The 27,124-nt window shown below is 34.4% G+C and overlaps 1 protein-coding gene across 9 annotated transcripts in view; it reads right to left on the bottom strand.

Annotated features, from left to right (window-relative positions):
• LOC108770136 (dystrophin, isoforms A/C/F/G/H) overlaps positions 1-27,124 on the bottom strand; it is a 475,481-nt gene that overhangs the window by 303,515 nt on the left and 144,842 nt on the right. The gene's annotated exons all lie outside the window — the stretch shown is intronic.

Here is a 27,124-nt window from a genome sequence, read left to right as displayed (position 1 = left end):
ATAAATTTTTTATCCGAAAATTTTACGGTGTTGAAAAAAGATTAAATTACTTGCTAATCGTGAAAAATATTTGTAAAACATGTTATTTATTATAAATTTCTTTCTTCCTTTTAATATGATTTATGTACATTACTATTATGAGCTTAAAGTTTCTTTAGCGTATAATGTAATAAATACTTAATAAATCATTATTACCATAATAATCTGCTCGTTATACATTATTGCTTCATATTTGATATTACGGATGACGCGGCCATCCGCGTCGAAGATCCCATCGGTTTTACTGTAATTTATTTGAACTTTCCACCCTTTTCTTCTTCTAGACAGACGGCTTGGACGTGACAAGAAAATAGCAAGTAGCTTTCGTATACGCGGTTGCACGTATCTGTCGAAGAGGTGACCGTTGTGACCGGTGAATAACCTTTCGTCCCTCCCAAAAAAAATCATGCGATTTTTCCCCCCATCCGTTGCTAACGAGGTCCCAATTTTCAAAGGTGTGCTAGTGAGATTACGATCTATTCCCGTGGCCGAATGTCTGAATTTACGATGAACCGCTTTCGCACACAGACATTCGTGATCATACCGAAATACGAGATACCAAGAATATGGTCAGAGAAATCCAAAAGAAAACCGACGTCGATAAATCTGGCGTTGATATTTTTCGATGGATGATAATCGTACGATATTTTTATTGACCTCCCGAATAACAGGAATGGAATCATGAAACTATAATTTTGATATATTATCTCGGCACTCTTTATTAATTATAATACCTATTGATAAAGTTATAAAAGAATGGACGTTAATACCTGACGACTCTCGTCAATCGCACATTTTACGAGGGAGTGAGAATATAATCTAAACTGATAGTATGCTCATTTGATATCTGGGTTATCATTATCTCAGTAATGATAAAATGATGAAACATAATAACAATAGCTAGGATGCTTGAATGGCATTAAGAGGGTAAAGTACAATGCGGAAGCACAAAATGTTTTTTGCTTTGCTGTTTGCCCTCTCGTTATTACATCTGACAGTGATAAACTCAATCTACTGAGAAAGCAAAAGCATACGCCGGGCCCGGCCGGTTCTACACGCAACCGTAACTGCGAGTTATGACGTTCGCGCCCCTCAGTGCAACGCACCGACACGCACTACCCTCCACTCTAGCGCACCTCATTCAACCTTTTAGTTACAGGTGTAAACTGTTGTCGTAGTTATATCTATCCCAAGAGCGAAATGGACACATGCAAAAACGTCATTCATTCTGAAAGCCATTCCCTTCAGACTATCTGAATGCAAATATTCATCACGTTAAATTACACTCTAAGAAAATAAGATTTGCAAAAAGCAAATAATATCGAGGATATAAAAAGTTAATTAAAACAATCTTGTATATATATATTTTTTAAATAAAAAAAAGATTAATTAATTTTTAATCATGTTTTTTTATTATATTTATTTATTTTATTTTATTAATATTAAATTATATTTTCATATAATTACCTTTCACAACCATTACTCTTTTGACAGAAAAATTATTATTAAAAAAGACTTTGATTCTGACAACCAAATGCTCAATATTCTTTATAAAAAGCTTTTAATATCTCAAAGAAAAAACGAAATCGCTAAAAACCGAAAAATTCATAATAACATAATAGCATTTTCTCGGTAATAATGTAATAGCAATCTGCTTCTAAAAGCGATTATACGTGCATGTCGAATACATCAATTATAATATATTTTGTTATATAACTTTTAATTTATTGTCTGAGTTAGTTTATACTGTATGAAACGAATTCCCTTTAGATAACACGAACTTTCTCATTATAACAAGCACGAAATATTATCTCATGGTATCCTCGGTATTTCGGCAATTTCATCTTGTTGCTTGAAACCGTGTAATTTCTGTAATTAATATCAAGCGCGTCACAAAAAACTATCACATCATAAAAAAAATTTGTGTCTCCAGTTTTTAAATTCTATCAATATATGTATGTAACATTGAGACCATAACCGAGAAAAATAAATTATAAATATACATATAAAGCTGTAAACTATTTAAAGTACGGCGTAACGTATGTGTCTGCAATTCTCTTTGACAGTAACAACCCTCAGTTATATTCGAGTAATACATGGCGGAGTTGTGTGTTGTAAACCACGGTTCGTCGGATCAAAGGGCAGCATAGGGTTCTACGAGGTTTTGAAGGGTTTAGGAAATTCGTAAATGAAGGTTGCCTAGTGCAGACGCGCTTGCGGTAAGATCAATCGCTCGTAGTCACTCTCACAATCAGAACAGAGAACATACGACTGAATATTAATTGTCCTGTAATTGTCTATTTTAAGTAAAGGAAAAGATGCATTTAATTATTATGATCGATGAAACTTGGATTAACAATCCTCATCAATTTTAACATAACGAGACAATTAACCTCAATTATAAACAATAAAAAATATAAGATTTTTAATTTATGCGTGTATACATATAATTTCTATCAATACATAAATTATAAAATATTAAATTATACAATATAATAATAATATATTTAGAATAATAAAAAAATTATAAAAAATTTTTTCTTTTATTTATAGAAATAACATAATATATTTTATTATTCCTACAAATAGAATAAAAGATTGTATCATTTGTATCTTAAAAAAATTTTTTTCTTCTTTTGATTGCATCTGTAATACTGATTGTAGAATTAATAATAACAAATCTATCAAAGCAAATTAATGTTATTCAAAACGCTTAAAAAATCTATTAAGACTACATCATAATAAATACATCATAATAAACACATCAAACCCTTATAAATTTAAAGTACTCTCCTCGTAATTTACTCTGACGCTTCAATACATCACTGTCCAAACAATATGGTTAAGCTTCGCCTTCTTAATCTTATATTCTTTAACTGTCACATCGCGTATGGACCTACCCTGATGAGGGCTGTAGTCAGAGCGTCGACGGCCGCGACCGTCTGGCGAGCCTAAAGGATGACCTTCCGGCAAGGGAGAAACCACATCCAACGAACCACGTCTTGATATAGCGCCGGACGAATGCTCGGAGTCCCTACGATGTCTGGCCACGTGTGGTGAGTCCTGGGGGCTACCGTGACCAGAACTCATCGGTGTCCTCAGCGGAGAACCGTGTGATGAATACGGAGAGCCCGGTGGCAGTATCTTCTCGGTGCCTTCGAGTGAATATCCGCGTAACAAATCGTACCAGATACCCGACACAATTAACATAAGACCGTTGGAGGCTGCGTAAATAAATTGCCGAAAAACACAGGAACAAATACCGCCACTGATATGAAATTCCTTTAATTTAGTTTCCAATATTTGATAAAACATTGAATATATCAGGAGGAATATTTTAATCTTTCAGATTTATATATGATGAAACAACTTCTAATATACATAAAATAAAAGCATTATACTCAACAGGTAGAAACTACCATGTCAAAACCTTACAAACAAATTTTTACGTCATAAAACTTTTCGATATATTTAATATCGTAATATTTTAAATATTGCGATATTATACGTACATAATTATTATTTTTTAATATAAATCTAATGCAATTTGGAAAGATCACTTCTGTGCTTCATTCAAATATTAAAAAATATTTAAATATATAAATATTTATGTACGAAACTTCCTTCTGCCTAAAAATATTACGATTAATGCTCTATCAATGCAAAGTGAACCGAATGAGGTGTTTATAATGGAAGCAGGCCTATGGATGAATATATTGACAAGGCAAGCATAGGCTAGTAGTTTTATGACGGTCTAAATAAAACAAGGCTTGAGCAAACAAATGCAACGTATACACCTCGCATCTCTTCGTTGGTTACACGTGACGTTTCAGATCGAGCTAAATCATGAGGATAATACAAGGAAGCGGCGCGTTCAGAATAACGTTTCCTGGAACAAGTTTCCAATTTCGGACCCAGTGGACATTACGCGTTCGTCTATCTTTTAATCGCGAACACGTCGAATACGTCATAGCTCATCTATCAACGCGGCCCAATTACACGCTCTACCGATCCTCGCGAGATCAATGAACGTCCAGCTTCTCACTGTGCGCTTATGACGTATAATTGATGGAACGCCATCGCTTGATAACCGTCCAACTTCTGACATGCGATTTTTTACGATTATGATTAGATGTAATCCGTCTTCGAATTAAAATCTGCGACATTTATAATCACATAAAGTTTTAACTATCTTTTTTTTTAACTGTAATATATTTAGTAGCCACGTATATAGTGGATATTAAAAAGAGAGTACTGCAAAAGAGAGTACTACAAAAGAGAGAAGAATAGCGAATGTGTTTCAAGATTAAAATATTAATTAATTAAATGGCATATAGTTTCATTTTTATATAGTTAACGAGGTATTTTATATTAGACAATATTAGAAAAAAATATATTAAAAAAATTTTTGTTTTAAATTCGTTTAGGTGTCATAGATGAATAAAAATTCCAATACATATGGTAAAATTCCATTGGCAATAATCCATCTCAATAAAGTGTCTATTGTTTAAAAACAGCCTCCATGGTCTTTAGAATATTATATAACCGTCGTTCACAGCGGAAGTTCCGATACCTTGATGAACGTTCGAATGATGAGAAATTCCGGATGCAGCCACCACATGCGTGGGAGGCGGAGGGTGAACGAGACCGCCTGGTCCAAGAGGGTTGACGAACCCGTGGATCGGATTCCCATGCATGGGACTAGCGTGGATCGAGCGCGATGGTACCATTCCGGGCAAAGGTATCCCTCTCGTTTGTACCTCGTGAGCGGCGGAGGAGGAGATGGAGGACGCAGAAACGGTCGTGCTTGGATGACCCGGAACGGGACTGCTGCCATGTATGGAACCTCTTCGATGCTGCGACATAATTGGAATTCGATGACGCCGTGAACGGATGAAGGTAGGAGTAAGATGCTTAATGCTCCCCAGAGATCGACGACATCGAAGCACTCCAATTCACTTCGACAGATGCTCGCCGCTGATATTTTTGATCCTCATCCAGTTATCCCCTAATATGTCATTTCGAGGACGTACCATTAAGAAATATGGAGAACTTGAAGGGATACTTAAAAGGATAACATGGGCGGTGTAGGCAGTATCGTGATAGTTTCTTCACTTGAATGCTATTCCGTTTCCAAGTATAAAGAATGACGGCAAGCAGGTGTATTAATGCAACGTAATATCTCTCTTCGATTTATTTTTCCAGAAATTCATATATTTCTTGCATTCCTCTATTGTAAAATCTCAATGGTTTCAGTGAAATTTGATCCACACCAAACTCTGTAGCAGATTTTCCGCTACTATAGAATGAACTCGATATCTCAGGTATTATATTTCGGCTTATGTATCCACTCAAGCAGACAATCCACTGTAACTTAACTCTTTTTCCTCTACGAGTCTCTTATGATTTCTCTGCGAGTTCGCCGCAACAGGAATAATTCACATATGCTGTTAATCGATCTTGTTTGATGTTTTTATAGAAAATATGATTTGTGCTAATAATTTTATTCTCTTTTTAATGATATCAACTTAATTGATCATTTATGTATTTTTAAGAAAATGAGCTAATTATATTTAATACGATTATTATGTCTCAAAGGTGCCTGTGTCGAAAGCGCCATTCGCGACGCATTTATCGTATGTCCTTTGGCAGAAATAATTAACGTCGTTTCGTCTGCCAGATAATGGTCCCCTGTGTGACGGGATTTCGCAGCCTAGACGGACAGAGATTTATCGTGATATGTTTATTGGACGAGAAGAACTACACACATGACGGGTAGTTTTGTTTCCACGGAGATTAAAAATTAAATCGCTCTCAGCGACAAACCTTTATAAAATTAAACAGCAGCAAAATTCTCTTAAAATATAATCCTATTCTGTTCTTTGACCTGGCTATTTATTTAATTTATTATGTTTATTTTATTTTATATATTTATCATTTCTCCTAACAAAGTAATAATAATATATAAAACTGTCTTAATCGATTTGGTTAAGAATAGATTTGCTAGTTCACCTTTTTTGGACACCTTCAAAATGATTATGTATAATACATTACTTTAAATTTTACAAAGTGTTGAGATTATTCTCGCCGAAATAAAGGATGAATCACACATCAGTCTATAGACGAAAATTTTAATGATACAAATTCTCAGATCTCACACAGAGCGAACGAGATTCAAAGGAATGAGAACTTGTAGTATGCAACAGATAAGTTCGCCGGATTCCAATACGGCCAACCAATTTTAATTCCAATACGACCAACTTTAAACCTCAATTCTACGATCAAAGCACGCGAATTCGATATGTATAACTTTCTACGAGAAAAAAGCGATTATTTAATATAACTAATATAAACAGTAGATTCGTAACGATATTCCAATCTAATTATTATGAAAATGCAGCTATCACTTGCAATACTCCAAAACGCAGGACAGCCGCCAATTAGCACCACAATGAGAACTTTCCGTCGGCAAGCTTCTGCCTCTATAGTCCTGGGCTGACCTTGATACTTCGGACTTGTTGATTTAAGACACTTGTTGGTTTTGAATCGTTAATATAGTCATTGCAACGATACATCTGTTTTTCTAGTTTCGTTAGTTGTGGCATGAAAAATCGCACTTGATGTAGTTATTAAATCTTACAACTCTCTGTACATCACATTTGTGCAACTATAGTTTGATTTTTTATTTAAGATGATTCCATAGTTTACAACGATTTCGAATTAAATTCTTTGTAGCAAAATAATCCTTTTCAATAAATAAAATTTAAAAAAACAGCTCCTAATAATATTACGGAGATGATCACAGAAATCTTACAGTTAATTAAAAATTACAAGCTTCAATAAATAGGAAGTATTATAATAAGTTTGGAATACTTTCGTCCGAACACACAGTTAGGATGCAGTAGTTCGTCTTAATTTTGACCCATGAAACGTAAGAGTCCGTAAAGCGCGGTCTGTCTAAATACGCGAATAATTCGTGGAATTATCCACAGGTGTAATCGCTGCCTCTTGACTTCGTTAAAACGATCCGAGTAGTTTTACGAGAAGCGTCACGGGCCACGTGTTAACAACCGAACCGAAAATAATGGTCAGTTAACGTGGTCATTTGATGCTCGGGAATTGTTACAATTCCATCGTATATACCATCAGAGACAAGTGCTTTTTACTAAATTCCTCAACTTCAGATTAGTGTCAACTTGTTGATAAATAGTTATAGTGTAATTATGATCAGTACGGAAAGTTCAAACGGAGTATACTTAGGTATGCGTAGTAATTCATGCACAAATAATAATGTTTCGCATTTAATCAACAGAATACACCGTTTGTTCCAATTTTGCAAGATGAATCAGTACTTTAGTGAAATTACTAAAGGGAAGAAGGTTATACACTGTCGTACAGTTAGCACGTAATAGCACAAATCGTTAAATACACACTGTACTCTGAAGTCACCGAACGAATTCGTATGGTTATCCACAGGTGGACATAGCGGTCGGTGACTTCGTTAAAGCAACCCCACTTTCACGAGGATTATCACAGACCACGTGCTAACGATCGAAGTTCCCCCTAAAAAAAAAGAAGGGCGTAGATAAAGCGACCGGTTCGCCAGACGAACTATTTTTCACCTACGCACGTCGCAGCTACAACGACGCCTCGCGTTACACAGCGATTCACGAAAGTAGAAAAAAAAAGGGAAAATGTACGAGAGAGAGCCAGAGGCCGCGACAGTTCGCCTCTCGTCGGTTCCCGATTAAAAAGCCCGAAATTCCGACGCGGTGAGCCGGCGGCAACGCGACGGAGCGAATTACATTCGTAGCCGACGAATCGAGTTTTCCAAAGCGGCGAGCAGAGCGACGTGCAGCCGCGCGACCGTATTTTCCGCGAGCACGTTTTCGCCGGCGATTGCGGGAGCCGTCGCGACGCCGGCAACGTCGGGGTGAGTCGTCCGTGTGCGACAGGGAGCGGCCGCGCGAACACTGAAACCAACCCACGCCACCATCACCATCACCACCACCACCACCACCACCACCACCACTACCACCGCCATCAACCCACCTACCCACCCACCGCCGCCGCTGCCGCCGACACTACCACCGTCAACGATGCCGCACCCTCTCCTCCGACGCCCGTCGTTCCCACCACCATATCACCGTCACTACTACTACTACTACTATTACTACTACTACTACTACTACTACTACCACAGCCACCACCGCCACTACCGCCGCCACCGCTGTTCCGCGAACCCTCCGATTCTCTACCCTTCAACCGCTATCCATCGCCACCACCACTGCCATCATCACCAACACTACCGTCAGCAGTTCTCATGTAGGTGAAAGCCCTCTTTCCTCCTCACTTCACCGCCGCTTTCCCCCGCGACTACCAACACGGCAGGTAGATACCAACGACGCCTCTGCTATCCAACCCCCTCGCTTCCTTCTTCTGTATCTACCTTCGAACTTCACCATCCCCTATTCGAGAGTACGCTCCCTTCGCTTTTGCATCCTTCGTTCGTGCACAAGTGCACACGCGCGAAGATAGGTAAGTAAATGCACATGAGGGGTAGTTGCGTGGGTTATTTCAACTGCTACACACGCCGCAATACACAAACGCGTTAAACGTGCATAATTACTCGTTGGCGTTATTACACTCGCAACAATATCAATGACATTTTAATGAACGAGTGACGAGCACTAATTTTTCGTTCTGGACATGATTTGAAAACATAAGCTGACATATGGCAGGACGGGATTATGTTTGTACGTACTACTGTCTTTTTTGATCACCTATATATTTTATTTGGTGCAACGAATATCAGGTGTTGCCACTGGAAATCAAGGAAATCAGGGAAATGTGAGGGAAATTGAAAACGGTCAGAGAAATCAGGGAAAAGTTAGGGAACTTTGCAAACTCTTCTGGAAAATTAAAATTCTCGGCTTTAAGAAAGTTTAATATGCGTACTTCACACCTACGCAGTTTTAGAATACTACCAATTAAATGCAGGCAGTATCGGCAACGTTAATAGTAACTTACATTGTTGTGGCTGGGCTGTTCCACCTTTCGGTAAACTTCAGCTCACTGCATTATTCTTTTACTCTCTTGTACTTTTATTCTTTTACTCTTTTGTTTATCCAGTAAGTAAATAATCACATAATTTATCCGAAGATAAAACTACCGGCCCTATATTAAATTGTTCCCTCAACAAGATATTTGACGGTTTCAAAATCAGGACAAAAATACAAAAAATTTCGAAATATTATTGAGAGCATCAAAGAAAATCATGAAGTTTTGTCTAAAAATAAGAGAAAATAGAATTTTAAGATGAGAAATTTGTGACAACTCTGGATTGCATTTTATATGATTTGCAGATATCCAAGACGCTATTATCTCATATATTATCAATCTCATAACTACTGATAAAATAAATCAATAGTAATGATATTATCGGTTTTTTTCTAATTATCGAAAGAAAAGTGAATCAATCGAAGCGAATAATAAAACTGTACTTTTAATAAAATCGAGTTAATAATTTCTGCCACAAATACTTTGACATATCCATATACATAATATAATAATATTCCAAAGTTCGAAATAATATGATGCTCTTATTATATTTTTATCATATATTGTACCATGTGCGAAATCTTACATTCGTTTGACTAGTTTAGATTTGGCCGCATCTACTATATACCGAATGAGACATAATATTCTGTGTGAATGACACCAAATTCGTCGTTACTTACAAATATAAACAGTTATAATTCTCTCTTTCATATCGTAATGTAAGCGTGCTATTTGCGATAGCTTCGCGCGAGAGCAAATGAGATATTAATTTTTCGCATGTCTGCTCACCAAATTATTACGTTAATTATGTATACGTTGCAATTGATGAATCTAAATTTGCGTATCAGCGAACGTGAGTCGGGAGAAATTTATACGATCCAAATTTGTAACGCTTCGTACAACTAGGTGGAGCACAGAAAATATCAATACATGTGCACGCATGAGAGGTGACCGACAAAATTCGCTAAAATTCGGGAACATCGAGCTAGACGAAATTGATAGCGACGTTTTGCATGCTACGGCCTCTTTGTCGAAAGCATTGGCACAGTTCGGTCTAATAGATTTTAACCGACTATAGAATTAGACAGTGACAGAAAACCGTTTTTACTGGACGAAACGCAAGTATTGCAATCGCAACGAATTTACGAGAAGATAACTTCGTTTATTTATCCGATCGCGTAGACGAGCATCCTTGAAATTTCGACGAAGCACAACAAATACCGACTGGACAATAGCGATCAATTTTTTTTTCTTCTCTTTTTTTAATCAATAGTCGCGTCGCAATTGAAGTACAATCTCGTCGCGATAACGACTTCGGTTGTCAGGGACAATTCGTCAAATTAATCGAAAAGATGCGCGTCTGGTTCACCTCGCTGTAACTGCATGCACCCGGATAATAATGTAAATCTAGGCATTGTCAAAACGCTTGTATAATAACGACGGGTATAATGAGCGATTCATCAAATTAAGCGAAACGAATGGTATATGCAATTTGCGTTGCTTTACTGCACTGCTATAGTCATTAATTGGAATTGCAGGAATCTAAGTGCACGTCTGCGTCATTGCGATAACAATTTTGTAATACTTATTAATTCACTAATTATCGAAAAAAAGAACTATATTCCATTCAGTACACTTCATTGCGTTTAAACGCATTTGCATGTTAATTCTAGTCGTCAATGTTAAATCCGATTATCGAGTAGTGTTTCAATAATGAAAGATGCCGTGGTCGGGATGCAATCGCTAACAAAATTGTTCATAAATATATTAAACGACACCTACAGATAAAAATTCGTTACAAAATATAAAATACTAGTAAAGTAAAGAGAGATAATGCCGTGATTATATATATACATACATGATTTCAATCGATAAAAGAATCTTGATTTGCAGAATTGCGTGACATCGGTTTTTTAATAATGAAATCATATAAAATTATACAATACGTCTGAATTGATGTAACCTACTTTCAATTTTCTGATCGTTAAAATAAAAAACTTAATACTTTTACCTTCTGTTGTATTAATTATGTTCTATGACAGATGCATTCTAATTTTGAAAATTTAATGAAGACACAATAGATCATGAAGAATAGGTTTTAGTGCAAATTGATGGATCGTGCGAGCGACGACGAGGCTTCTTATAAAAAGCGACTTCCAATTATGCAGCCGATCAATCTCGCCTGAATATCGTCGAGCAAATTATCGGAAAAAATGGACATGTTGGAGATGGTTGATGTAACGAAAACTCACGCGGGCGAGAGCGATCTCGAGCGAATGTCGTTCAAATGGACATAGATGGAGCGCTGCCATTTTTACGGACATCGGAAGCTGCCCCGCGGCCGGGACACACTTTCTGACATAATCGGTAACTCGACGTGCACACGTCGGCGAGGCACTGTGACGCGCAGATTCCGTCACTTCAGAGGACATTCGGTGAAGGACTAGGAAAAGGGGACAGTGTTGGAATTCCTTTCGGTAATACTCAGGCCCGGTGGAACAAAAGGAGCGTACTTCACTTCAACGCGAACGAGAAGGTACCAAGACGGACCAAATCCCTAAGGTCGTTTATTAGCCGAGAGAAACCCGAAGTTGAACGGTGTGGGTGAGACTGAGTCTTCGTGTGGATAGAGAAAGCGCTACCGCCACGAAGGAGGCGTCGCAAGGGTGGCGTCGCAACCGATGTACGTGTGCAAGCGTATCCATGCTCGCTCGGGTGGACGACGGTGGTCGCAAAGGGTAGGGGAGAGATACGGATAAATGGACAGGTAGATAAATAGACAGAGAAGAGAAGCGAGACGAAAGAGAAAGACGGAGTATCTAGATATGGGTTCTGCGGGCTGCGGATCCGTTCGTCCGGTAACGTGATTTCAGTTCGATATTTGATTTCGAAGCAGAATTAGAGCTCAAAATCCGTATACGAGTTGCTGCGATACGATGTCAAACAAAGTTAACACCTCTCAAACGTATACGTTGATTAAATAAATTATTAGAGTGCTCATCGATATCGTAAATTAATTTCGAAATATCTCACTGTTCCTGTAAACGTTGTAACAATCTTTCACAAGCAAATAGTAAATGTAGAATAGCTATACCGTCATTAATATCATTCTTATAAACATGTAGTTTGAGAACAAGATAATAATTATTTATACTTTGGGAAATGTTTCAGGAATCGCCGATTGAGGTATTCATGCAAGAAATTCAGAGCATGTCTCTAATGTATTCGTAACTTTATTCTGGAATTCCTGTTACAACGTTTATTCGTAACGGCGACAGTTACACGACTCCACGACCTCGCAATCATCAGGTCGGTCGCTCGTACCTCTTTTGAATCATCTTCTAAATATTATTGTCGTCAGTCTTTGTTATCCGTTACAGCTACAGTTGTTAGAAACGGTTTTATTAAAATCCGCAGAGTATAAATTACGATACAGATCATTGTGACCCGATTTATAAAAATAACAAGGCATTTCCAGCATATTTCACGTACTCAAATGATACACACAAGATAACTCTCGTAACCAATAAAAAAAATTAAAACGTTTAAACGGCCTATGTCTATTATCTCATCTCGTCGTCGCGCGTACAAGGCATGTTTCTATATATGTTGCGTGCCTATGTGTGTGTCTGTGCTCCAAACAGCTGATTCCTTTGTTCGTGACTATCTATAGTTCCGTCGAATATTCTACTTATATTCAGCGGGATTCTTCGCGTTCAAATGTGGGATTACGGCGATTCAATCGCCACAATACAAAAGCGTATATACATAATAAAATCTTATCCTACGACATAAAAATCTTATTTTTTTTTGTTATTAACTTCTTATTCAACTTGTTGTTCAAAACTTATAAAACTATATATATATCATGTGTAACCATTCTTGTTATTAGCATTACTGCTTCCAAAATATTTTTTCCTCTTTTTTAAAAGAAGAATTCTTGTCTCGTCTATTTTCATAATGCTAAGACTTTTGAACCTTTCCCAAATATTTTTGTGACATCTAATAATGTCAGCGGAGCGAACTGATTGTGGCAATAAAATGTTTTTTAAGTCACAGTAAAAATAGAGAAAATTATACTACGTTCTGCAAAATTATACTTTATCGCGTTATCTATGTATTGTGCATGACATGTTTTTATTCCTTTTTAACCGCGTCATCAAGACGTAAGAAGAATAGAATGAATGTAAAATTCGATCGCGCTTAGAATGGCGCCGCGCCACGCCTCGGAGGAGCAAAATCGCCCACTTTCGTGAAATATACGACCAGGCAATATTTTAAAGGCTCCTGGCGTAATAATACTATCGTGCCTCGTAGGGCGTTACAGCTGCTATGGCGAACAACCATAAAAATTCAACGAACGAGGATCGTTCCCTGGCGATGAAGAACGTTATACGGTCAAAAGTTAAGCACTGTACCTGCATCTAATCTACCGTTATCTTTTCCAACAGATTCGACTATGATTTGATAGTTTCGTAAATCGACAAAAGCTGTTTAACTCTCTAGAGATTAAATAGAGTTTACACAGCACGTAATAATATCAAAATTAATATATCGTAGAAAATTTATAATAATAAAAATATATGTACATATACTAGATTTTTCAATTCCTTTTATTTTATTCATTAAAACTGAAACTTTATCGAATAAAAACGATATAAAAATAAACGATTTTTTATATTACAATTTTTGTGTATGGTTCATAAACTTTTTATTAAAAGTTAAAACTAAAAAACGAATTAAAGATCGAAAATATCAATAACATTTAAAAAAAATAAAAAATGTTAACAAACATTGCAAAATATCAAGAACATAAATATAGTGCCAGAAATAAAATGTAGACATAATACTTTTTTACTAACGGAAATAGATGTTTATTTTTAGCCAATTTAAAATAAATTTAAATAAATTATTTCAATGAGGATTTAGATATGACAATAAATAGAAATAAAATTAACAGCCACAGGTTTCATACAAACAGTGAAAATATTTTGATGAATAATAACCTTTTTGCAAAACAACTTAAAAAAATCCGTGAGCAAAAAAACTGTATATGTAGAATAGATTTGACACGCTGTACTGTTTTGACGTACAATCACATAACTAGTCCGCAACAGGTTTCATGTCACTTTCGTGAACACAGTAGATTATATGCTCATATTATTTTATTGATTTTCACACGCTGAATTAGACGCGAAAAAAAATTTCCATTAAATGTGGAATCTAAGCAATGAGATTCGTTTGAGTATTCAATTTCACATTAAAGCATTATTCGATGGTTTTCTTGCGTATACGATACTTTTGTGAACGAGAGAGGAATTTGATAAAAGCTCGGATTTTCGGTAGCGCATCCAACAGAAACGCCGTTACGTATACCAGATGCTTATTTGTCCAGAAGAAAATCGTTAATGTTATTGGAATTTCCATTGCACTTTAGGAATGGGTATATTCTTCAATCGAATATAAGACTGCTGAAAGATTTTCACAAAACAGAGTGAAAAACACAATGAAAAAGACAAAAATACAATAAGTTATATGTGTTGCATTTCATTGAAAGCAATATATGAATATTTAAATAAACAGATTAAAATATTATCTATCAACAGAAGAAAACAAAATAGTGAAATAAAACATATTAATGAGTGCGTTTCACTTGACATTTGCAACGCTCATGAGTATCATTTCATTCTCGTCAAATGTTAAACAAGGATGAAATATCGATATATGCGAGCATTGCAAACATTAAGTGAAACGCATTCAATGTAAGTAATTATCCTATTTAGTGACATAATACAAAGATATATATATATATAATAATACAAAATTAATTAATCTAATTATGTTTTATGTATAAAATTATTGATGTTTGTACGCACATCGTGAAATAAATGACCTATTAGAAATATTAACGCGTGAATTAATTTCGAACTTTTATTCACGGTGATTTTTACACGAAATATATTGAAGAATCGCTGGACCGGTATTAATTGCGATAGACTTTTGCGCGCGAGTGCAATGCTATTAATGCACGTATATTATTGTAATTTTAGCGAATGCGGGATGAGCGCTTCGCATTCCGTTTCATATTTGTGCAAATGCTCTCGTCGAGGTCTCTGCCCGCGACTCATGTCATGGTGATGCGAGTAATCGAATTTTCCGTGATTTTCATCTGCAGTTCCACTTGACGGATATGCGTATGTCACGATTTATTCTGACGCTGACGCTATTGTTTGCCTCGACTAATAAACTAATCAGAGATACGGTTACGCGCGCGCGAATTGTACTGTTTTTTACGATCGGATTTGTCCAAATCTATGAAATTGTTCCAAATATACATATAGTGCCACACAATTTATATCGCACGACTGAATATTTAAGTTATACATTGCATCCTGCGAAAAAAAATTAAGCGCAAAAAATATTTTCACGAACTTCCAAAAGATCATTTCTACACATAATTAATAAAATATATTCATAAATGATAATAAAGCACAAGTATACACAATGATCATCCGATAACCACAAAATCAAAATTTATCATACATATTGATATTATTGATAGAACGTAAAATAAAACATTATTTTGAAATAAACTCGACATGTCAATGCTTGCAAATGTTATGCATTTCTGTAGAAGATTATACAAATGCATATATATAATCATTATATAATGATATAAATCTCTCAAAAGATTATAAGGTATGTAACTTTAAGACAACATTTGTTTCTGTAAATTTCTTACTGATTAGAAGATAATAACGGGCAAAAAAGGGATAAAAGCCTAAAGGAAAAATTTCTGAATTAAGTCCATAGTTCGTTGTATTTCTTCACCGGTATCTTCGTAAATTCAACCTCATATTTGGCTGGCGACATAAATGCGTTGTGAATAATACATGGCGCATGATACGATACGTGTGTGCATTCGTGACTCGAATACTAAAACAGGCAGTCTTACATACGTCGGGCGGTGACCACAAAAAAAGTACTGTCTTCTATTCTGACAGCTCTGCAGCTTGTTCTGTCTCCAAACAAGAAATAGACTTAAACCATATCTACATCAAGTGCCTCACAAACCGTGGAAAGTATTTGTCTTCTAAAGCTGACTCGTAAATTAATAAGGAAAATAAAGTTCAAGAAATGTTTTCCAACAGAATATAAAATGTTTCAGGCCAACTAATTAAATTATATGAATAGAATCAGACAAAATTCATCTACATGTAAATAATTATACAAGAATATATATTAAAATATACATTAGAATATATATTAAGATGCAGATTAAATCATCCTTCTTTCACAGGCGCAATTAAATTATTCAAATAACATAATGTAACAAAATATTCAGTTCAGATAAAATTGAGCTTTAAAATATATATACATTTATGATAGAATTAAATGACATAATTAGTATATATATGTATGCTAATCATAATAGAAATGCTATCATGATAAAAGTTATAATTTTATGCGAGTGTTAATATTTAATATAAACGCGACAGAAATGTAAAAGACCTGAAACCCAACTATGCAAAATATCGATATATTAAAATTAATAAATTTATTAAGTATGTATATATATATATGTATATTACACTTTTGTGCAATACATATAATTAAAAAATTATTTAAAAATAAAAAAAAATGTATATGACCGTATAAAAGATTAGATTGTTACAAGATAATATGAAAAGATCACGTAAAATATTATAAAGAAGCAATGTACTTATAAGAAAAAATTTTACTAATATCAGCCTATCAAAAAATAAGGTGATTAGTGAGGAGTGCTTTATAAATTTATGGTTAACGAAGACTTCATCATTAATTCTGTTTGCTGTTCTTATACGTCACTTTTATAAAAAGAATTTAAGAAGCACGTTGTTAGGCGTTACAAGTTAATTCCCGTTGCACGAGAAAATCTTTTATTCGACAGCAAAGAAAGATACAGACCGAATCGATTTGTATCATGGGAATAAATGGCTATCGGCAAGGATAAAGTAAAAGCTGATTGAAGATAATACGGATCAGAATTGAAACAATCGCTGCTTTCAGTGTTTCTCAAGATCTACGTCTCTTTTCCTCTTTGTACGGTAAAATATTAAAAATTTCACCGAAAGAGATGCGATTTATAGCTGCAACGTTTCTTCGCAAATCCCGCTGAAAACTAGCAATCGCTACTGGTATACCAGAATGGCTTCAACAATAAGAATGAATACCAATTCCGGAATAATAGATAAGATCTCGTAAACTTCAAAAGGGAAGAATCAAGAGTGAGAAAGAAGCGGTAAATAAAATATATTGATGGTCTAAAATCACTGGAAACATGCATCCATTCCCGTAACTTGTAAATCGAAGAGTTTGTGATATGGAGATACATGGGAAAAATTATACGCGAATCAATACACGCATTTATGGAAGCACATTACCGAGTTCTATTGTACTAATAGAGCTTATTTCTGCCTTGAAAAATAAGTCGCGATAATGGTACAATGAGTTTTAAGAATTGTAACTGCATTTGGATCTCGTACAAAAGAGGAGAGGAGAATTTGGCGCAGACTCACGCAACGCAAACACGACCTGAAAGTTTTAAGAGCGAACGACAATTCCTGGCACTTCTACCGACGCTGAAAATCCTTGCTTTCTTGAAATGCATTTTTCAGCGATTTCACAATGAGCTTACTAGTTTTTCTTTTTGCGTTTTCGCTTCTCCTTTATTCGTTTCAGGAAGACGCCAGACTTATTGCAACGCGCAAATGTAAAATTCCGTGCGATGTTTCCTCGGCCGGTATAAATCGAGATTCTTGCAACGAAATAAATGTCGGAACGCAACATGACATTGAAAGCCCATCGAATCGGCTAAAAATAACGGAAAGCGAGTGCGCATGATTGCGGGTTATTTCCACGGTGAATATGCGCAAGGATATGCAAACGTCAGATGCAGCGCCGATTTATGGTTTATGCATCGACAAAACGAATACGCGGAAATCTCGCAGCCGAAAATGAAAATGGTCGCACGATGCGGTCGTAAAATTGCCGCGGATACTTCGACGACGTGTTGAGAATGCAGCTGGTTCGTTGCAATCGTTTCTATAATGAAAAACCGCGAAAATCACGTAAAGTATAAAATCATAAAACTGTCTGTTCTATTTAATAAAACTATATCAATGAGTACTGAATAATCTAGAAATTATCCCGATTATTTAATTAAAATATTTTATTTTAAAAGTAATTCTTAAATTTATCATTGCATTACGTAATTAACTATAACATTTTTATCAACTGTCTCAGCTAGCAGGATTAAAAATATAAAATCTATTCTAGTTCGCGTAAACAAAAGTAAATAAAAAACGTAAGTAACAATGTCATTGTTATCGGTATCAAATTACAACCTGTTTGAAATCCATAAAGAAGAGAATTTTGTCAGCCTTGTTTCCCCGTTCTTTAACGCGTGTAATGGAGGTGGCATAATGTCTCTATCAACGGTTTTCCATTACGCTTTCCGGAGCATCTTCTCTTCCCCTTTTGTCGGAAGATACCATTCCATTTCAAACTCAGTGGTTACTGTATACGTAATAAATTGTAATGTAAAGAGACAGACTTATTTTTAAAGAGAAATAAATTTTTACTTCAGAAATCGTTTCTTCTTCCAGAAGAAAAACGTGTTTATTTCGGCAACTCCCAGATAGAACACAAATCTCGAATATAACCAAGAATAAATAATTTACGTCCACTGATTATATTCTCAAAGTCCTCTCTTTCAATCACATCGAGCGTCTCTGCGAATAAATAATTATTGCAAAGAAACTTAATTTCTGAAACTTAATGAACGTCAAAGAGTGTACTGTTGGATTATAAAACTTCTGCTATTAAGCAGTTCTTATTTAGTTAAATGTCATCGCCAACATTATTTTATGACGCACAAATCTCAACGCAAATGTCGCAATTATAATATATATTGCATTAAATGTATGATATGAGACAAGAAATATTAAAACATTATTTATTCAAAATCGATTTTCCATATAACGAGAAATTATATTTAAATAATTATAATTAAATTCTACATTAATTTAATTTTACAAAACAATTGAAAATATTCATGATTTTATTTTATATATCATAAAACATGTTATTTTAAAAAAAACCAAGATTATATATAATTTACTTGAAAATGCTAAAAAAAATCTCGATGTACCACGGAGGTATAAGTACAGATGTCCACGCAAACCTCGCACTAATTGGCATAATCAGGCAATTATGCAATTAAGTGGCTAAGACCTCGGTAACCTGACATTCGGCTCGCAACTATGTTACACTAAGTACGTAATTTGGGCGATATGCAACTCCCTTAAGTCGCCATAGATTCAGAGTAATTGCGAAGTGTTGCGGCACCGCCCCGACGACGACAACGGCTATACGACGCAACGACGTGCGACGTACAAGCGGCAAACTTTTGTCCCTGTGGTTTTACCGCGGGAAAGTCGGTTGCAGGATTTTCTGGGAAGCGCTATTGCAGAGAGGATGCGAAGCGCGACGGAAAAAGACCAACCACGAGTGTCTCGCAGTTGTGCGGACCGCAAAAGTGAACTCTAGAATTCTGGGACTTATTAGGATGTGTCTCGACGTAAAGAGAAACAATATAAGCGACCATTCAATGTGTATATTTCACTGGTTGTTTTTTATACGTATTTGTAAATTATTTCGGAGCATTCACCGTTAATTTTAACCCGAGTACTCGCGAGACAGTTAATTTGATTCATCTCGCATATTTCTTTCAATTTTTATTTGAATATAGAAAAAGATTTACGTAAACCCACCTTTTTCTGGTAGAATTCATTGCAATAATAATTTATATAGTAATCCAAATAATCATAGTAACAACACTTACATTAAAAAATAATTGCAAAATTTACAATATTTTTTAATTCTATTTATTTCATTGCAGTAATTATTTTATTACACAAATATTCTTCAAGTACATGTATTAAAAAGAAAAAAATTTGAAACAAAGTACAATAAAAAAATGCCTTGACTACGAATAATAAATATCTGTAATTTCAAAATTTGAAAACTTCTTTAATAATTTAGAAAATATTATAGTTTTAGTATTTTTATATTAAGTTGATTCTCTTTGAATTTATAATTAAATAATATGTAGATGAAAAGACGCGTCAAGTACGTATAGGACATCCTGTAAACTATGCTAACGCTTTCTGGTACTACCATTTTCTCTCTACACACTCTACTAGTCGAAATACGGCAAACGTGCTCGTTCTTTGAAGCGACGATAAGAACATAGACTGTAAGAGAACGTAACATGCGCCAAGACAGAAATTACGTTGCTGCTTTTAGTGAAACCAAAGATGTTGCCGTTCTACGTGAAAATTATCGTTAAGACTATCTCACAAAATGTGTATTTATCTTCAGTATGTTTTAAATTGTTCTCTGGCATATTTTATATAATATAATCGTCCCTTAATTTATGCGGTATCATTTTTTTACGAAGATTACGCGCAAATATAAAGATTATCGCTAAATATTGCGAATATTAATAAAGTTTTTTAATTGTTCATTTTCTGTAATTTATGTTTACTATCCATCCACAAAAAATCTCTGTAAATAAAAAAACGGATATATTATATTTATCAAATGTACAAGATAATTAATTCATTAAATCTGCGAATGTAAAATATTAAAATTAAGTATTCAGAGACTAATTAAATTTTGTTATTCTACGTTTACTCCATCATGTTAATAAAACTTCTTTTAAAGGAAAAGCAAACGCGTATTTATCCTTCTGCTGAGCTCTTCGTACTTCACAAACGCGTTAAAATTGAATAACCGCTGGCCCGAAACAAGTAGATTGCTCTGAAGGGATATGCTATCTCATCGATTCTGTTATGAAATGATATTCACTAAAAATATCATGTTTTTTACTTACTCACAACAGGTTATTTTATTCTGAAAATGTCTCTCAAAAAATTATTTTTTTAATAAATTGCTTTTAATAATTAAAATAAATATTAATAAAAAACGAGAGTTGTTAATCATATACGTAATAAATATTAAAAAACCAATTTTTTCGGTACAATACGATAAGATACGAATTGTTAGAATACAGACGAAAATCACGTCGGAAATATTTATACGACAAACGTGCCAGTAACATCGAATATTTATAGTGTAATCCCAAAACCTGAATTTATTAGTTTAACAATCATCTATCATCATACAATCGCACATGCTGTATTTTTGGAAGTATATTTCCGCGGTAAAAGTAGCAAGCGAAAATCCATTCGCGAAATAACAGTTTTATTTCGTGTTACGCGAGCTGGATGAAGCACGACGACGGAATGTGAAAGCAAATACGAAATAGCAAATGTTAGAAGCACTTTCGCGTCATGTTACTACCAAAAATCTCTGGAAAAAGAACTCTGGAAAAGAACTCCGGAAAAGAAAAACAAAATAGAAAAAAGTACTTTGGGAAAATTGTACTTTTTATATTATCGTTTTCATCACGATATCGGGCACAGGACCAGGTTCATAGGGACGCCCTGCATGGCAATTGCGTCACGCAATAAGAGGCCAAGACCTATTACAGACACGGTTTATCTCTACAACTTGCAGGCATTAAATCATAATAGGTATTGCGCCGCATGCATGTGGACATTGTCCGCTTTGAAGTGCCTCTTGCATACGTTCCTGACATACGGATCAACTAGGACTATCTCACGCACTACCATATTGCTATGGTCGATGCGTATGCATCTATAACCCGAATACTGTTATGTCGATCTACACACAGAAATGGTCGTGATATCCAAACCGCATCTCTAAAGCATAATACGTCCGATAGTTCCTACAAGGAACATCGTTAAACATTGGAAATATTAAATTATTAATATTATTATTATATGTACATTATCTTATACGTAAATTAAAGAAATTTCGTAAGACACAAATCTCTTTAGAAAAAATACATACAGATCAACACGAAAACAAGATATCTATGTAAATATTTAAATGCATGAACCTGTTGCATTAAATCTTTGAGAGAAGACTTCGCCAGCTGCCTGAGCAGTGTTAAATATTTGATAAAATAAGACATAAGATGTAAACTTGTTTATCTTCTAACAAAAGAACCCAATTATCCCCTCCAATTTTAATAAGCTTTGAATATGTTAAAATATAAACGGAAATAAGAGATACGTATTTTTATAAGAGTTCAATCGCATGTTAAAAGAATGGAACCTCCTTGGAAAAAATCAATTTCTTTCTTTCTGGATGAATATCGTCTAAACCTAAACCATCAAAAATATAAAAACAATATTTTAAAAGTTAAATGATCTCAAGAGTACTTTATAACAATAATAAACTTCTTTATTTCTAAATAAAAATTTATTGCTATCTCATAAAATACTTTTAAAAACATTCAACTTTTAATCAGAACATTTTTTTATATCTTTAACGGTTAGATATTTATTCAGAAAGAAAGAAATTGATTTTTTTTTAAGAGGGTTTTATCCCCTTAACGTGCAATTGAGCACTCATAAAAAATACGTGTCTCTTATTTTTATCTCTGTATTAACATACAGTTTTAACATACCCAAAGCTTATTAAAATAAGAAGAAAACACTTGATTATGTTTCCTTGTAAGTTCACAATCGCATTACATAAAATTATATAAAGCATATTTATATATACAGATCCCGTTTTCAAATATAGCCGCGAACTAACCAAGTAATTATAATACATACTCTAAAAGTAAATCAGTGTATTATCACTGACTTCAGTGCTATATCTATAACTGATGTAATCATCAGCGAATATTTACTGTTTTTCAGTAATAATACGCTGATTCTCTTTTAGAGATGATTTTCTGCAGATTCAATCTGAGAGTAGAAACCATAACTCCTAAAAATAAATCAGTGTATTATTACTGAAAAACAGTAAATATTCGCGCTGATATTACAGTTATAAGTGTAGCACTGAAGTCAGTAATAATACACTAATTCACTTTTAAGAGTACAATAGCGTGAATTTTAGTTGGGAAGTATTTCAATTTCATAAGGACAAGAAATTTCTCAACGTCGCGGATAGAATGCAATAACGATCGTAGCACCGGACTAATTGATTGATTTTAATTTTGAACAACACTGATAAAGCGAGGTTGCGCGTGAAGGCAACGCGAAGAGGCATCTCTTCCCCTAAAGCTAGCGGGTCTTAGTAGCTGCAGAAGTAAAAACAGGTAGCAAGCTTATCTCGGGACATTTTCCTCCATTTTGTTCTCTCTAATCGTTCGTCAGAAAAGTAGGAACGCCGTTAGTGAATACGAAATTCAACTTGAAAGAATCGATGTAACAACTATGCGTGCTAGTAGGATCTACTCCAGGTAGCTTTCAAAGAATGGAGCAACGTGTGGGAGGCAGACAGCTGGTATGGAAACGATTGAAAGAAAATCGATAAGTCGGTCGTTCGTAGAAAATATCCGCTTGAATACTCGTATAACTATCGAAATCTACCTTCTAAAATCTCCTCAAGCGAAAATTACGATCCTGTAACGTGTGTCTTTAAATAAATTTACCCGACCTAGTGATGAAAATTGAAGACTTTTATAGAATATTTAGTACAATGCTAAACGTCGCGAGCCAATATCGGTGTCACACTGAAAACCAGTGAATACGAACGTACTGAGATAAATCAATGCCTGGAGCTCCCAGCCGGCGCAAACATAAATTGCTGAGCTTATTTGGCAAATTGTAAGAGCCACGCGCTACACCGACCCACAGGTAACCGGTAGCGATATTCTGGACCCGGCAGCAGTTAAACTCATTATGTGGGCGAGATGTATTATGTCTGCACGATATTCTAGATTTACGAGCTAAGCACTGAATGAAATATGCAAACGTATGCGTCGGAGATTACACTGAGCTATTGCAAGTTTAGGAGATCGGGCAATTTATAAGTAGTTATCATAGTTCATGTTAGATCATAAATTAAAATTTATTAAAAAGTAAATGTTAATGTGTTGCATACTGTATACATATATTTATACAAATGCATACATAAAAAAAATATATTAAAATCTCAATTAGATAATTTGCTAAGTGAATGTAAATATTTCATAAAATGTAAGTTTTATAAGAACAGTAAAAATAAGACTTACGACACGACTGTGATGCATCGCATATGCATTCTGAGGTGCATAAATTTACACTGATTAGAAAGGACTAAAACGCTGCTGTTCCGAGCCGAGAGAATACCAACAACTTTGCCAGGCAATTCCAAGACGGTGTAAGTTAACGCTACTTAAAGCAGCTCTATCAGCATATAGTTAGGGGATGAGCACGGCAATCTATGCACGTGAAATGTGCGGATGGTAGCGTGTTCCGTATGTTTCGTGCTCGTAATTAAAGCCCGGCAGGCAACGGCAACACTCTACAGTATAGACATTCCCGATAACTAGCCTACTATGAAAAATATTCGTGACTATTCACGAAAGCACGATTAAACCTTCGATACTGGTACTTACTATCGACTATTTGCAACCCGTTTTCTTCTCTCTCGTAAAAATTTATGTGCATGATACGACAAAACACATACAAGATATATAGATATGCAGCAACAAAATCTGTTTCTAAGTGATTCTTAACAATGATTTATTCAGTTATCACCCTTCCCACAATTTTTGATTATGTGCTTACATTATTTAAAAAGACAGTTTAAAAAGATACAGATAAATATATAATATGTATCTACATACATAATTAAATAAGATTAACAGTAAAACAATCAAATCTCAGGCTAGAAGGTGACCGGAACCAGATGCTTAAATCATATCTTTTGCAGCATATTACAAAAAAACTTATAACAAATTAATTTATTATTAGTGAAAAATTAAACATGTAATAATAAGCGTCAATAATTTCTAATGTTCATTTGCGTACAAAACAATGCTAAATAGAAAATATAATAAAAAATAAGTGGTACGCATTCGACAACTCTCTCCTACACTGCAGAAATAAGGATCAATCTCGCGTGTAAGGCCATTTTAAGTCTAGAAAGTAAACACGCTACCACGGTAATCTATGGGCAAAATAAAAAATTTACTCTGCAAATCGCAAGCAGAGCCGATCGCTAATGAATGATTAGCGTGATAAGCCTTATCCTAGTCTTAAAAAGCTCAACTATGATCGATTGATTTATTTGCGTGAAAGTGCAAAGCATTATTTCCTTCTCTACTACACTGAAAAAAATATAGTCAATTTTAATAAATATTTAGTTGAATACATGCCAACTAAATATTTATTAAATATGAAGATATATTTATTTGATACAAGAAATGTTAATTTGATTTAACAATCTTTTTTTTTACTTTATACAAATATTTATTTATTGTAAGTAAATATTTAGTTGGCAGTATTGAACTAAATATTTATTAAGATTGACTATATTTTTTTCTCAATGTAATAATACTCAAATTTTTTACTCAACTTATTTTGTTCTTTTTAGAATTAAAATTCTTAATAAATTAAATAGTATTTAAATAAGTAAAAAATAGGGGTGCACCGGATATCTGTAAAGTATCCGGTATCCGGTATTATCCGGCACGTTTTTACTATCCGACTAGATAGCTGGATATCACTATTATCCGGGGAGGTATCCGGTTGAAATTTGATATCATTAAATTGTTGATTTTTTCTTATACAAATATTCTAGAAATAAGTATGCATATTCATGATGCTATAATATTTTATACATGTCGCAAAATTACAATCTTTTTTCCTGTAGACTTTTTTTAGAAGACATTTTCTCGGAATCTCCAGTCGGATATCCAGAAAATGTCGGATATCCAACTCGAAGAAATTGCCTTCTTGAATATCCGATCGGATACCGGATATCCGATGTTACATTCTGCCCGGATATCCAATATTCGGTAATTTTACGATCCACAGATTAGTAAAAAATATAAGAATCTGGAGATACTGGTAGTGTCTCGGCGCTAAGCCAAGCGCAGCGACACTGCCGTGGCTACTTTACGCGAATCTCTCAAGATTTCCAGACGATGATTATGGGATCTCAATAACAGCTGTCCCGATCGAGTTCTAAGTGTGCTCAATCGATTGTATCCGGTCGGAATATATTATGAAAGTGTTTTTGTTTTTTTTCTACGTGCTTTACGAGCGGAGATATTGCGATGCAAAATGCTGCAAAATCCGAACTTGAAACTTTTATTTAAGAAACGTCGTCCATTACCTAACCTTTATTCCATTAGTAACATTTACCTAACATTTTTCTAACATTTACCTAACATTTACCTAATAATATTAACCCTTTAGAACAAGGTTGGAGTCAGATGTGACCTACAGTTTCGTCAGTAAAAGAATTTGCTGTCTTACTATAATTATTTAAAATCAGTTAATAAACTTTATTGTATTTTTAAATTTTTTGTACTATTTTACTTTCTTTACCCATTTTATGCATTAGTGAAAAAAAATTGGATCTAAACCAATATATGTAAAAAAGATATGCGGAAAATATTCTTAAATTTTATCCTTAAAAATTATCCTTAAATCTTTGTAAAAAACGAATGTGGAAAACAAATTATTTAGTTGTAATGCATCGTGGTAGAAACGTGACGGACAAACACTGCAATGCTAATATAGAACGAACAATATCCAACAAAGAAAAAAAATATTTTATTTAAAATAATTAGCGGCATTTCAAGTAATATTCTTTCTGGACTTCAATTATATCTATTCAATTATATTTATTCAGGCAGAATTAAAAAATTTATAGTAGCGCAACAGAACTTTTAAATTAATTAATTTTAATTGTTCAGAAACGTGTAAAAATTGTTAAATAATTATTACATTAATTAATTTTGACCGTTCAAAAACATATGAGAATTAACGTAATTTTAATAATTTTGTTATACAGTTAAATCTTGTCACATGTTTCATGACAAAATATATCTACATAATATCATTAGGAACGTGTTGGCAGTAAAATTTTGCATATCAAAAGG

The sequence above is a fragment of the Trachymyrmex cornetzi genome, unplaced genomic scaffold (assembly GCF_001594075.2).
Source record: "Trachymyrmex cornetzi isolate Tcor2-1 unplaced genomic scaffold, Tcor1.1 scaffold99, whole genome shotgun sequence".
In the NCBI taxonomy this organism is placed as follows: domain Eukaryota; kingdom Metazoa; phylum Arthropoda; class Insecta; order Hymenoptera; family Formicidae; genus Trachymyrmex; species Trachymyrmex cornetzi.
This window is presented reverse-complemented; position numbering and strand designations above follow the sequence as displayed.